Source organism: Cydia pomonella, chromosome 8 (genome assembly GCF_033807575.1).
Source record: "Cydia pomonella isolate Wapato2018A chromosome 8, ilCydPomo1, whole genome shotgun sequence".
Classification (NCBI taxonomy): Eukaryota; Metazoa; Arthropoda; class Insecta; order Lepidoptera; family Tortricidae; genus Cydia; species Cydia pomonella.
In genome coordinates this window covers 4,780,156-4,794,832 of record NC_084710.1, presented here as the reverse complement: position 1 = coordinate 4,794,832, position 14,677 = coordinate 4,780,156, and the positions used below count along the sequence as shown (strand labels likewise).

General features: G+C 36.5%; 1 long non-coding RNA gene across 1 annotated transcript in view; it reads right to left on the bottom strand.

Annotated features, from left to right (window-relative positions):
• Positions 1-1,693: 1,693 nt before the first annotated feature.
• The window catches only part of LOC133520410 (uncharacterized), a 29,730-nt gene continuing 16,746 nt past the window's right edge, over positions 1,694-14,677 (bottom strand). Inside the window, exon 2 of the long non-coding RNA XR_009799755.1 lies at positions 1,694-4,135. This is a non-coding gene — a long non-coding RNA (uncharacterized LOC133520410). The remainder of the gene's footprint in view (positions 4,136-14,677) is intronic.

The following is a 14,677-nucleotide window of genomic DNA, read 5'->3' as shown; positions in this document are numbered from 1 at the left end:
TAGGCCATACATTTTTTCAGGCTGTAGAGAGCAGCACTAGCATGTATTATAATAAACCTGAGAGTAACTTATGCATACTATGCCTTAAACAGTTTTTTGACAAGTTTTCACTATGGCACTGATGCATCAAGGCGTTTTGGTTACAGATGGTCTAACGCGAAACGAAATTTCGTTACCTATCTGCCTCTCTGTCTATCGAATATGCAAGAATGATGGAGGCAGAAACCACAATTTAGATTTTCCATTTCGCGGTAGGCCCCGTGTGCGTTAGTAAAGCCCTCTACGCAGAGTTTTGCGTAATATTCCCTATTTTATGCCTATTATTACTGTAACTACTGAAATAATACAATAATACTCTTCGTATGTTTTATTGTTCTTAAATTAATGATAGACGTGGAACGCATAATTTCGTCAGGGGGAAGGGGAAGCTTATGTGCCTCTCTTTCGCACAAAGAAAGATCGCGCAGTGATAGAGAGGCGAATAGATGAACTAATGAAGTGGTTCGCGGTTATAGTCCTTACTGTATTGTAGTATCGTAAGTGTCAGGATGTCAGGACCATGATAGCTATTTATAACGATATAAATAGCTATCATGGTCCTGACATCCTGACGCTTACTCCCAGTTTTAGTACCTTTTTTGTATTATTTGGTACATGACATCAAAAAAATTTTACCTCGCTAAAAATCGAGAAATATTGAAAATAATGTGGTCAAAAAAGTTACAGTTAGAATAAACTTTGTATGTGCACAGTGGTGCAGCCACTCAATGTGAACCGGGCCTTCAATATAGTTCAACAGTTAATATTTTTGGCTAAAACAGTTATGTATTTTAGAGAAGTGGAAATCTTGAGCGTTTCGGGGGTTTGATGACACGAGGGTTAAACAATTTTTTCTAACGACTGAAACACAACATTTTTTATAGTACATATGGTACTACTTTACCGCACTAGGGCGTTAATTAGCACTTTACGCGCCTATGTCGAAAATTTAAAGTGCCATATGTACTGTAAAACGTTGTATATGTGCGAATAGATAATTGGCAACTCGTTTCGATTTAAAACACTTCTTTCGATCGTGTTTTAATTTACTGCCACTGGTTGTGAATAATTGAACTCGTTATGAATTAATGTATAATTACCACACCAACGCCAAAAAATATTTAAACTTCAAAATCATCACAAGTCGTCGTCGTCGTTAATTTTACATTCCTAGGTGATAAAATATTTCAAAATTTGAATGATTAAATTACTTTGCATTTCTTGTGAATAAAATGTAAGTAACTTTCCCATCCGTTTTTAAAGAATAACGGCAATACATGCGAAAGACCGACTATGACTGTTAACCACCGAATCCCAGCGCTCAAAATGTATTCCACTGATGTCATGCTTAAAACAATCCAACATTTTGAGAATAATATGGTTAGTTATAATTTTTTACCCCTCTCATTTCTTGAAAATATAAGTAATTATGTTGAAACTCAGTAAGAGTTGCTGGAGAGATGCTATCTAGCAACCCTTACTGGACTTGTACTCCCTAACTATAGAGCTATTTTTTAATAAGTAAAAAGAAATGCAAAAAAGCAGTTACTTCTTTTACAGTCAAATATCCATTAACTTTATAACTTTTTAAAATTTTGTGTTCTACGTTGTATCGAAATATGTGTACCCGAAGTCGATAAATGAGAACTCTCTATGACAGTTCAAGAATGCCACAATAATTCCGGTCTCTGTTAATAATAGTTTGCCACCTTATTGACGTGCATTTTTACATATCAAACAAAAAATAAATAAAAAATATTGAATGTGGATACATTCATCCTCCTTAGACGTGGCTGCTACAGTCTTCACGATTTTATTTGCCGTGTGATCATCGCTTTCCAGTTGCAGCTTGGTGCCATCGAGGAATATCCATAGTATATGAAAAAAGAAAAATGTTTATAATACCATTCATTGTATCACAATATCGACTAAGTACTACTAGAGGGCACCTTTAACCTTATTTTGGCAATGTTAAATATCCTTACAATTGTCTATTAATGATAGTTTTCAGTAAGTAGCTCATAATTGGGTAGTTTCTCCCCTACACCCTAAATTCATCCAACGAAATAAAATGTTCCGTAGGGTATACATGGTGGCCTATTTAGATCGTTCAGTATGGGAAAGTTTGAAACTATAACACATACGAAGATCTGTTCCTAGGAATCATGCCATCGATTTTCTATATATAAAGACGGGCCAATAACACCTGCTTTGTATCTACTGTTTTATTTTTGAAGATTCTATACCTATGTTATAATTATCACCTACTAAGTTTTTGAACTTAACAAAACTAAAGCTATTTTAGTCTAACAAGCATATTGTTATACTTTCTCTTTCACATATGTAAACTATTGAATGAAAAACAATAGCCCATAGGTAAGCCCATATAATATACCTAAGCCCTAACTCGTAAAATACTTGTCAAGGAGAAGTTATATTCTAATCTTCATGAACACGTTTCACCAAATAGCACTGTTTAAATGCAAATATAAAAATATACTGTATGTAAAATATTTGAAGAGTTTCATCCATTATTCCTGGGATCCATTATCAGAAATAGATCTTGACTAAAATGAAGCTTAAAAAATAACTTGCAGAACAATCTCAACGAAGAAGATATCGCCAAACGTGAAATACGCGTAGTTGAGGTGTTCCGTCTGGTCTTCATCAGTAGTTACACTTAATTAAATGTCACTCACTTTTTTAATGTAAATGCTTGATTTGTTAATACAACAACAAATATATACAGGGTGTTTATTTAGTCACCTGCAAATAATTTACGAGGTGAATAATAGGTCATACATTCCTTTGTACATCTCTACAAATCTTATGATATGAGCTCTGTTCATGGGTTCTGCTCGTTTGCCTCCTATATTTAAAAAAAAATACTTCTACTTAACATAACGCCATTCCTTTGTACATCTCTATAAATCTTCTGATACGAGCTCTGTTCCTGGGCTCTGATCCTATGCCTCCTATATTTAAAAAAATACTTCTACTTAACATAGCGCCATTTCTATGTACATATCTACAAATCTTAAGATACGACCTCTGTTCATGGGCTCTGCTCGTTTGCCTCCTGTATTTAAAAAAATACTTCTACTTAACATAACGCCATTTCTTTGTACATCTCTACAAATCTTATGATACGACCTCTGTTCATGGGCTCTGCTCGTTTGCCTCCTATATTAAAAAAAATACTTCTACTTAACATAACGCCATTCCTTTGTACATCTCTTTAAATCTTCTGATACGAGCTCTGTTCGTGGGCTCTGCTCGTTTGCCCCCTATATAAAAAAAAAAATTCTACTTAACATAGTGCCATTTCTTTGTACATATCTACTTATCCTATGATACAACCTCTGTTCATGGGCTCTGCTCATTTGCCTCCTATATTTAAAAAAATACTTCTACTTAACATAGCGCCATTTCTATGTACATATCTACAAATCTTATGATACGACCTCTGTTCATGGGCTCTGCTCGTTTGCCTCCTGTATTTAAAAAAATACTTCTACTTAACATAACGCCATTCCTTTGTACATCTCTACAAATCTTATGATATGAGCTCTGTTCATGGGTTCTGCTCGTTTGCCTCCTATATTAAAAAAAATACTTCTACTTAACATAACGCCATTCTTTTGTACATCTCTATAAATCTTCTGATACGAGCTCTGTTCGTGGGCTCTGCTCGTTTGCCTCCTATATTAAAAAGAATAAATTCTACTTAACATAGTGCTATTTCTTTGTACATATCTACTTATCCTATGATACAACCTCTGTTCATGGGCTCTGCTCATTTGCCTCCTATATTTAAAAAAATACTTCTACTTAACATAGCGCCATTTCTATGTACATATCTACAAATCTTATGATACGAACTCTGTTCATGAGTTCTGCTCGTTTAGCAAAACTTAAAAAAAATCGATTCTACTTAACATAGCGCTGTTTCTTTGTACATATCTACCAATTCTATGATAAGAGTATGACCTCTGTTCATGGGCTCTGCTCGTTTGCCTACTATATAAAAAAATCTACTTAACATACCGCTGTTTCTTTGTACATATATATCTACTTATCCTATGATAGGTACGACCTCTGTTCATGGGCTTTCCTCATTTGCCTCCTATATTTAAATAATAACAGACAAATGCGAGCCGGACTCGCCCATCTAGGGTACCGTAGTTTTTAGTATTTGTTGTTATTGCGGCAACAGTAATACATCATCTGTGAAAATATCAACTAACTATCACGGTTTACGAGATACAGCCTGGTGACAGACGGATAGACGTACTGACAGCGGAGTCTTAGTAATAGGCTCCCGTTTTACCCTTTGGGTACTGAACCCTAAAAAGGAACTTTTACTTATCATAGCGCTCTTTTTGGATATACTGTATAGTAATATTGAATTTACTGCTCTTCTGACCTATTTCGGTACCTTTTATGTACTTAGTACTTACCTACATACATATTAAGGTTATACAACTATTATTTCTAGAATCAAAAAATCAATACAAACAAACCTACGTAATATACACGTATTTTAAAAACATAATCCTCGAAACTCGAAAGCTCCTCTTTTTGTAAATGCAATGCAATTAAAACGCATTAAACTTAATCATGACGTCACGATCAAGTATCATTTAATAAGGGGCGTTTCGTGCGTAGATAACGATTGTCAGATTTGACTCTCATTTCTAACTTTTGTATTGCTTCAATGTTATGGGTCCCATAAAGACATGTTTCTTTTATAAAAACTTATTATCTAGCCTAGCCTTTTGGCAGTATTTTCTCGAGCTTTACGCAGTTGATTGAGGAAGCTGCCATACAAGACAAAAGCATTTTCAAAGCGACTTTCTCTTAGAACACCCCATCTATCCGTCTATCTATCATAATTTATTTCAGGCAACTAGCGGCCCATAGATAAATACCTTAAGATTAGCATACACATTATAAAAATATATTTTAAAACTAAATACTACAAATCACATTATTTTACTGCGGCATGAAACTATTTATCATAAGACATACCCTTTGAGACTGTCTACCCATTGTTTTTGTATATGACAGCTACACATCCTTTCAGCAATGGCTTTTAGGAACTGCAAACTAATAATCTATGGCCCGCTGATTTACAGGATTATCTGCTTCTGGGTTGCCTTGGCCGGCCGGCCAGGGTGGAGTCGTTAGAGCTATAAGTTCCAAGGGTGGAAGTGCAAGACGCGAGTTGGCACAGTGGCTGTTACAGCCACTGGGTTGAAAGCGGTGCACGCCTCTCGATACCCCTGAGCCGCTCACACCAGTGTTACTCTTGAGCCATCCCAGATGTCGCTTTTTGTGTCGTCTGCCGGAAATAAAATTGTATACCGTTTTATTAGGCAGGCGTCTGGTTTTTTATCCCATAGCTCAGTGTTTAGCCCATCGCTTTCACACAATAAACTAGTTTATTTTAGATTCCAACAACTCTCAATAGTCCTTACACCCTGTCGGGCCTGCCTCTGCGTGCGTCCTATGACATGGGCAAGGGCAGCATCAGCTCGGTGTACATCTTACATTTCATGAACGTGTCAAAAGGGCCTCTCCGTTAGGTTAGGGCTCGGCGCACGCTTCTCAAAGGTCCGGAATACCATTTTTCCGTGATGGGAAAGACATACAAATTAAAATAATAATAATCGTTAATGCAATGCAGTGCTCTATTTGTCAAAGAAAATAAAATTGTTTCACACTCACAAAACATTCATTCTTATTTTTGCTTATTTTTTCATACATTAAGTATCTTTCTGTAAATAAGATCACAATTTTCTCTCTTGTCAGATTTATTTTACTATTTGAATAACATGACAGCGTCAAATGTCGTAAAAAGTATACAAGTAAAAAGGTTTAAGAAAAGAGTCCGCAACATATTATTTATTAGACCTATTAGCAAAGAATATCCTATTAGTACGGTCGCGGAAATTGATTCTTTAGCAACTTGCGGTTCAAGTAAATTTGGCTGTACATACTTATGGTAAGAGCTGTCCATTGTAACGTGACACGTTAACTGCTAAAGAATCAATTTCCTCGACTGTACTTACAAGCTAAGCCTAAAGTGCCATGGCAATTAATGCAAGCTTACGAATAAATACAAAAACCGGACAAGGGCGAGTCGGACTCGCCCAACGTGATTCCGTAATTTTTTTAGTATTTGGTTTTTTATATACTACGTTGGTGGCAAACAAGCATACGGCCCACCTGATGGTAAGCAGTCTCCATAGCCTATGTACGCCTGCAACTCCAGAGGAATTATATGCGCGTTGCCGAGCCTAACAACCCTCCTTCCCCTCGTTGAGCTCTGGCAACCTTACTCACCGGCAGGAACACAATACTATGTTGTTATAGTGGCAACAGAAATACGTCATCTTTGAAAATTTCAACTGTCTATCACGGTTCATGAGATACAGCCTGGTGACAGACGGACGGACGGACGGACGGACGGACGGACAGCGGAGTCTTAGTAATAGGGTCCCGTTTGGGTACGGAACCCTAAAGATGAAAACTGCTGCCATGTTACTATACATTTAAGAAACACAGAAAATCTGGAATTGACATATTGAAAAAATTATATTGTTATCTTCTTCTGCACGACTTTTTAGTATGAGGAAGCTACTTAGGTACGTAAGGCTACCCCCGATTCATTTGTTATGAGGGGGCCCTCGGCCTTAGAGCACGCATAGCACAAGGGCTACGCCCGACTTTCTCAATATGAGGCCGCCGCTGTAGCCCGACGTCAGAGCGTTCATATCATTTCGGGCTAGCATGACGGGCTACGCAAGACTCCTTTGCCATCTCACTTACTTAAAAAAAATCTTAAATTTAATACTCTTTTACTTGAATAACCTTTTCACTTTTAGTTACATGTATGGCGTGCCTAAAAATTATATTTTTATACATTTGAACTTCTAAACTAAGTAGTGGCTTACCATCAGGCCGGCCACCAACGTAGTATAAAAAATACCTACTTTCCACTTTTCTCTTTTGGTTATCTTATAGTTTTTGAGTAAAATAGCTGTGACATACGGACAGACAGATAGACAGACAGATGGACATGACGAAACTGTAAGGGTTTTTGCCATTTTGGCTACGGAACCATAAAATGCACACTGTAAATTTCAACTACCTAACCCACTCGTATTATAGATCAAAAATTCCTTTTCCGCAAGAAGTAAGTAAGCCAGTAAGTAGTTTATTTTTTGTACTTGTTAGACAATTCTATCTTAGTGTACCGAACTTAAAGGTTATTTTTTTTACTTTGAGAGCGCACCACCGACATTCTTAGTGGTGTTACGCGTATTTCTCTATAGCTGAATGTTTGTAGATGATTATCTTATATCGATACTTTAAAAGGTTGTGGTATTCCTACAGCCATTTTAAATATCTTCTCTTTTAAACTTAAGTTTTTCATGTATTCCTGAAACGGAACAAGTCTATGATAGGATTGATGGGAGAAAATAATGCAAAAACGCGGCATTAAGCAAAATGATCATTTGTGATTCAGGGTTAATATCTATCGGGTATCACTGAACCCCAACGGATATATTTTTGCAATACAACACAAATGCACACCTCAATAGAAGAAAATAATACTGAAAAACAATAGGCCTGTCTACTCGCTAAGAAGCACTTAGGGCAGCTTGTGATGAGTCAATCTCTAAGTAATCTGCCTAGTTACCTACCTCAAAACGAGACCGCTTTTCCATACAAACGTAGTCCCCATTACGGATAATATTTTTACAGTACATATGTTGCTACTTTACCGCACTAGTGCGAAAATTAGCATATTACGTTACTGTGTCGAACATTTAAAGAGCCATGTACTGTAAAACGTTGTACGATACTTGTGCGAATAAGTAATTCGCAACTCGTGTCGATTTAAAACACGCACTTGTATCGTAATGTACTATTACAAAATTGGATGTAGAACGAAGGGAATATCAATATCCAGAGAGGAAAATAGGGACTATGTTTGTATGGAGAACCGGTCATCCCTTTACCTTTTAATAGTTTAATATGCTTCGGCACATGATTATTTGAGACAATATACACGCATTGTATTTCCATTACCTTAAGCAGAGAACACGGTGGCTTCGAAAGAGTCTCGGGTCATGTGGAAATAAAGCTCTTCACATAATGTTGTGTAATTCTCCTTTTTCCGAAAGTGTCCGCGAAATGTCCAAATGCAAAATTGCCCAGAGTATGCAGTATTCTCTTCATCAGCTATTATGGCAGCCAGGGCCAATATTTTGATTTTATTATTTATTTCTATATCGACTTGCTTCCCATCGAACCAATTTTTTCAATATGATTGACATTTGTGACATTTGTCATGAACAGTCCGTTATTTGGACGGCTCGGTGAGCTCGGACAGCCCGGCCCGGCCTGTCTCGCGCTCGGAGACTCAACGATAGTGTCAACGCATAGAGATACTATAATATAGAGATGATGGCCCGGTCGCCCCGGCCCCGGAACGGTCCGGCGACGGTGGCGCTCCTGAAAGTCCGTGTGACGGCTCGCTCCGGTCCGCCCCGGCCCGGTCCTGGCACTGTGTAGCGTGAGTCATCCTTAGTCCATATCCCACCGGAGCTTAAAATAACATGGTTCTAACGTGTTTGGACTTGCCGATTCCTACTCAACATTCTGTTTCTTATTGATATCATAAGGTATATTGATCCCCGTGGTTTTCATCGATTGTTAACTAGTTTTGTTTTCAGTCGTTACTCCTACATTTGCAATATTTTATCTACATTGAGTTCTGCCGGATTTTGAAAGAAATGAACACTTATTTTTATATATATATATTTTTAAACATTGTCTAAAAATCACTTTTTTCGTTACTAGATTGTTGTGAACAATTTTACATGTATAAAATCTACACATTTGTGTTCGTCTTTGACGTCTCTAAAAACTGGTCAGAGATATTAATTTTAAAGTAATTAACACAAAAGTTATGGCTAGTAAACCAGTTTTTTAGCCTAAAATTATTTAACTTTGATATCAAATATCTCGAAGACAGTGAACTTTGAAGTAAATATGGTATACTATATTGCTTACAGCCGTTGCTGTAAGCTACAAAAACCAATAGAAAACTAAGGGATTCAGATCGAAGGTCATTGGCGTTATGGACCCTCTTAATGTGAGGAATTATTTTAATTGATATTAAAATCATTACTCACGTCTCTGTACCGGATTAACCGATAATCTAATTAAGCAGTTGTTTAGGTAGGGTACCAAAATCTCAAAAATCAATCCAATGGATGACTGGAGAAATAGCAAAGGGGGCTAGCTAACCGTTTACTTTTTGGCACTCAGCCACGGCAATATATCAGGTCTATTTTGTCATATGGAGTAAAGAGATTGCCGTAAAGTGCAATTTAATGTTAGTTACAGTTAATATTCATTAGATATTAAGGAAAAGAGATATCGCAAATGGAATCACAATATATACAGAAGAATGTGAAAACTAATTTTAATTCAACTTGTTATGACTTTGAAAAAAATTTCATAAGTTTGTTATTTCCTTATGACTATTACGCGTCATGTTGTTGATCATGTATACGAAAAATGAAATAAAACAAAAAAAGAGGAAACAGCAATCACAATAACTATGAAAAAAAGTTTTTTCTTATTTGAGATACTTTTGAACACCAATATTATAAATTAGCGGAATTGGTAAGCGCGTTTAAATTCTCTACATAAAGGTAAATTAAACCAAACTGAATAATTGGATCCACAGGCCACGCTAATTCATCTTATTTTGCAAACGTTATTAATTGCAACGGAAAATATTTCATTGCTTAGTTTAGCTCAAATCCCATTTAATGTTTCGTGCCATTTCATATTAATCCTTCGATGGCAGTAGAAACAATGTATCAAGAAAAACGAAAGCGTAACATAAGTTTCAGGAGCGAGGATTATCCCGGTATTGCAGTGGGGCTTCGAAATAAAACGCTCCTATTGAACCTCGATGGAATCGGTTACTTTACGAAACTCTTATCTCAAAAATTGATTTTAACAAAATAAGCTCTTATGGATAAAAACATATGAATCATTTCCCTATCCAATTTGAGAAAGAAAGGATGATGTGAAAGTAGCAATCGTTTTGTAAGCTCGCGTTCCACAAAGGTGGATAACTTGTCTTACAAAATGTTCTGCAAACGGAAGCCGTATCTGCGCACCCAACGGATTCTTATAAACAACTAAGGAATGGGAAACATGAAATGAAGAAAATCTTAGATAATAATTCTTTTATTTCCACCGTGTGCAAGGTTGTGCGGAATCTGGGCGATAAATTAACGATTGAACAATAGTATCAAGTCTTAGTACTTTAATGGACTTCTTCCTTGGGTTTAGAAATTGTAACGCTAAGTATAATTCAATTAAAGAAAGGTGTGATCCGTTACAAAAGTTCTATGATACAAACTTCTAATCAATATAGTTCGTAAACTTTGTAAGCTTAATGCCCTTTTTAAATAAACCCTCATAATAATTAATAAATCATTACCGTGTATTGTATTAGACGAGCCCTGATGCAGTGGAGCTCGTCTAGTTATACCCAATATTTTACTTATTTGAGTAAATTTTACACGAGTAGATCAAACGACTCAGTAATGGGGACCATTATACTAATGTTAATTCCTGTTTATTTTACTGTATAAAAACATTGCATGAAACTTTTATTGTTTGGGCTTGTAGCAAAATTGACAGTATATAGGCAGAGCCGTGTTGTTTTTTTTTAATATAATAAATAAGCCCTTTCTACTTCTACTTGTACATCTTTTATATTCCTGCCCGAAAATTTACAAATAAATCGTAATTTCCAAAACAATGGTATTTCTTGTATTTGGATTTAGTTTTTGTAGTATATTACGTAAGTAATATCATTAAACATTAGTTATAATCTGACCAAACGAAAACATACGCATCAGGGCTCGTACGTATTATACCTACATACATAACCATTAAATCTTACATATTATTCTACAATAAATTCAAAAGTAAAAAAAATGAAAAATAAATATCTATATGGAATCAATGTAAGTAGATTGTACTTACTTACTTACTCCTCTGGCGCAGCGACCCAAAGTGTGTCTTGGCCTCCAACACTACTGCTCGCCACTGATCCCGGCCACCGGTCCTGTGCAGTTTCTGTGTAGGTAAGTAGATTGTATTTGTTTTTAATATTACCTATAACTCTTAATATATTTGATTTATATTTGATAAAAGGCCGTAGTTCACAAGCAATGTATCCCGGAACGCCACGATCTAGCGCTCTTCCGGGCGCCTTCTCTACAAAGACGGAAATTCATGAAACTCGTCTAATGTAACAACAACAATAACGACAATATCCGGATTTACATAATTCCAATATTCATAGAATCGCTCCCTATCTATCAATGGGTGAAGCTCGGGAGTCTTGCCCAGGTGACAGTTTTATTTTTTAATTCATTAAATTTTACTAATAAAACAATCATCACCACACCAACCCGAGGAAAAAACTAATTGTAATTAATTAGGAATCAAATCCAAATGAACGTTATTCATTACTTATCATAGAAAAATTACAAAATCATCACTTAAAATTTAAGTATGAGAAACAATTACTTTGCCACACTTGTGATTAAAATGACATTTTCCCATTGAAGAATATAGAAAGCCAGCTTGTGTGGCGAAAAATATTTCCCAATGCTCATATGTGATGGACTCCCCCTTTAAGTGTATCGCAAATGAATATTTTCAATAAACGTCAGCAGAAAATAAAAACATACAGGTATAATATATATATGTATATTATTAGTCTTATTTAACGCTATGGTTTGTTCCTACGCTACACCTTTGCATTTCTATTTTCATGATTGGCTGGTATTTATTGTTAGCCTACGTTTAAACCTTCCATTTTTAAAAACAAACCTTTCCGATGTTGGTAATGATATTTCTATTACAATACTGGCATACTACTGGCCTTAGCGTCTATTTCAGACGATCTATAGTGCAATGTCCGCAAAACATCTTTTTTGGTGACTGAAAAGACCGATGCGAGAGCGGCATACTCTGCCACAGAGCTGGCAAGGGAAGTTCGCGACGGACTGTGACGTTTCGCTACGGTGCCTTTTTTCCCTTTTGTCTGCCAGTGCCGCGAACCAGGCCTCGTCGCAGAACTTGCGACCATCTCCAAAGCACTTGCGCCACTCCGTTCGCTTCTCCGCAAGCTTCTCCCAGTTTCGGTGGTCGATCTTAAAAGCTGCCATATCCCTCTTGGCGCAGTCTTTAAAGCGAAGCAATGGCCTCCCAACATCTGCATACTGGCATATTGCATAGTAATCGTTTTCCAAACAAAGCAAAGCAGAATTGCAATTCAAAGAAACAATATTTTTCTAGCAGAGAGTGCTTTATATAAACAAAACTGTAATACAAAGTTCTCGAATTAGCCTCGTCTTGGAGACGAGGAAGACACGTAAAGAGAATAATTTAACATAACCATATTCTTGCAAACTTACGTATTCCTGCTAGTAGGTACTGGGCGAATTGCTACTAGTTCATCTAGCAACATTTTACTTTCAATTGCAGATAATTTTTTGCACTTATTTTTCCAGCGCGCCACCTCGAAACGCTAGCAGACCACTAAACTTTATTCGTTAGCATGAAAAAAATTGGCTGGAAAAAATGGTTACATTTAAAATGCACAACATGCACATATAAAACATTTACCCACAATTCATAAAACTTTACAAGCCTCCGTTAGTTAATTTACGTTTCAAAATGACAGATTAAAATAAATGATTCACAGTTAATTAGGCTTGTAGCACGTTTTTGAATAACGCCATTTTCTTTTAGTTTAGTATTAGTTAAGGTTACATATCCATCCATAGTAAATATCACAAATGCGAAAGTGTGTCTGTTTGTCTGTCTGTCAGTCTGTTTGTCTGTCTGTTACCTTTTCACGCGTAAACCGCGGAACTGATTCGAGTCGAAATTTGGTATAGAGATAGTTTGAGTCTCTGGGAAGGATAAAGGATTTGATAATAAAATAAGCTACCCTTAACGCTAAGCCGAAAGAAAATCATTCAAATATTTTTTCCAATTTAATGTTTATATTTTGGGAATTACGGGAATGAATATTTCATTCCAGTAATTTCCAAAATACGAAATTTAAATTAGAAAAAAAAAATTAATGATTTTCTCTCTGATTAGCCTTAAGGTTGACTGGTAGACAACGCCTAATAGCATTAAGTTCGCTTTTAGTAAGGTTTATCTTTTGTGCTATAAAGGTTGCTTTTGTGCTATTGATTCTCAGTGTCAACTAACCAAAAGAAAGAATACGTCCAAACAGTTTGCAGTGGATAACCCTACAAAACTAAAAAACCAATCAAAGGACACGCCGTCCCATACACTTCGTTAAACTCCCATTTCAGTCGATATGGATGCAATCGAAGTTTGTAATTAAATCCGGACAAGTCAATAGTTGGTGCGCACTTTCAGGCGATTCATTGACATTCGACAGTCAAGCCTCCATTTATGCAATAATTTTATTTATCTCTACTCGTAACATACTAATAAAATAGGAACTTTTTTGTCAGATATGGGTACTCATTTTTATCGGTTAAATTTAACCAAGTCAGAGGCTAGGAGGCCGATTTTGTTTTACAATTTATTTAGGTTCTCATCTTGTTTTGATACTATCTCGACGATTGCTCGCGCAAATTGTTACATCATAATTAGCTTCTAGCACATTTCGAACACGAGTTCAGAACTATAGATTCGGGGCCTAAGGAAGCGGGGGTCGAGGAGTGTGCGCTGCGAACGGGCACTAAGCGCGAAGGCGTGGGGACAAGCGAGGCTTCACTTCGCTTCCTAGGACTTCGTGAACTTCGTTCACACTTACGTACGAATTTAGAAGTGCGACAGAGAGGCAACACCTCGAACGTGGTTCGCGGTAGGCCCTCTGTATTGACAATAAATGTAACCGTCCATAAATTATTATCAACAATAATGAGGACACGTAGCTCGGAGCTGTCTAGCGAACATGCTTGGTGTACCTAAATATACACTGCTAATTGAATTGCAGTGTAACCGAGGTACGAACATCGCACCATCTTGTATAACATGTCATTAAAATGTTGTACACTATGATACTGCATCTAGCGCTCACGCCTATAGTTATGCCGTTCTCGAGAACGTTCTCCGTTTACTAAGGGGAATGTTCTCGCGCGAGAACATATTGTTTCTTATGTTACTGTCTAAAAGAACATTTCTAATATTTCAAACAACTAGACTGGCATAATGGTAATTATTGGTAATTCAAAAGCACACGTGCTTAATCTAGCTATAACAATTGCAGTCGTTATAAAATGTGAATTGTTTTCTGCCAGATACGACGAGTAGTGAGCGAGGATACGGTTAAATATTGAACACGTTTGTTACAATAGCTGTTACGGCTGTTATGGGTGGCAGTATACAAAGACTGCTAAAAACTGTTGCTGTAGTCGACTATTCAAATGTAAGCCTCCTACTTAGTGAAACCAAAGAGAATTCGAAATAGAAGTGTATTGTCAAAGAAAACTTTGTAGCCACGGTGAATTTACTGCCATCTTTCCACACATGATTA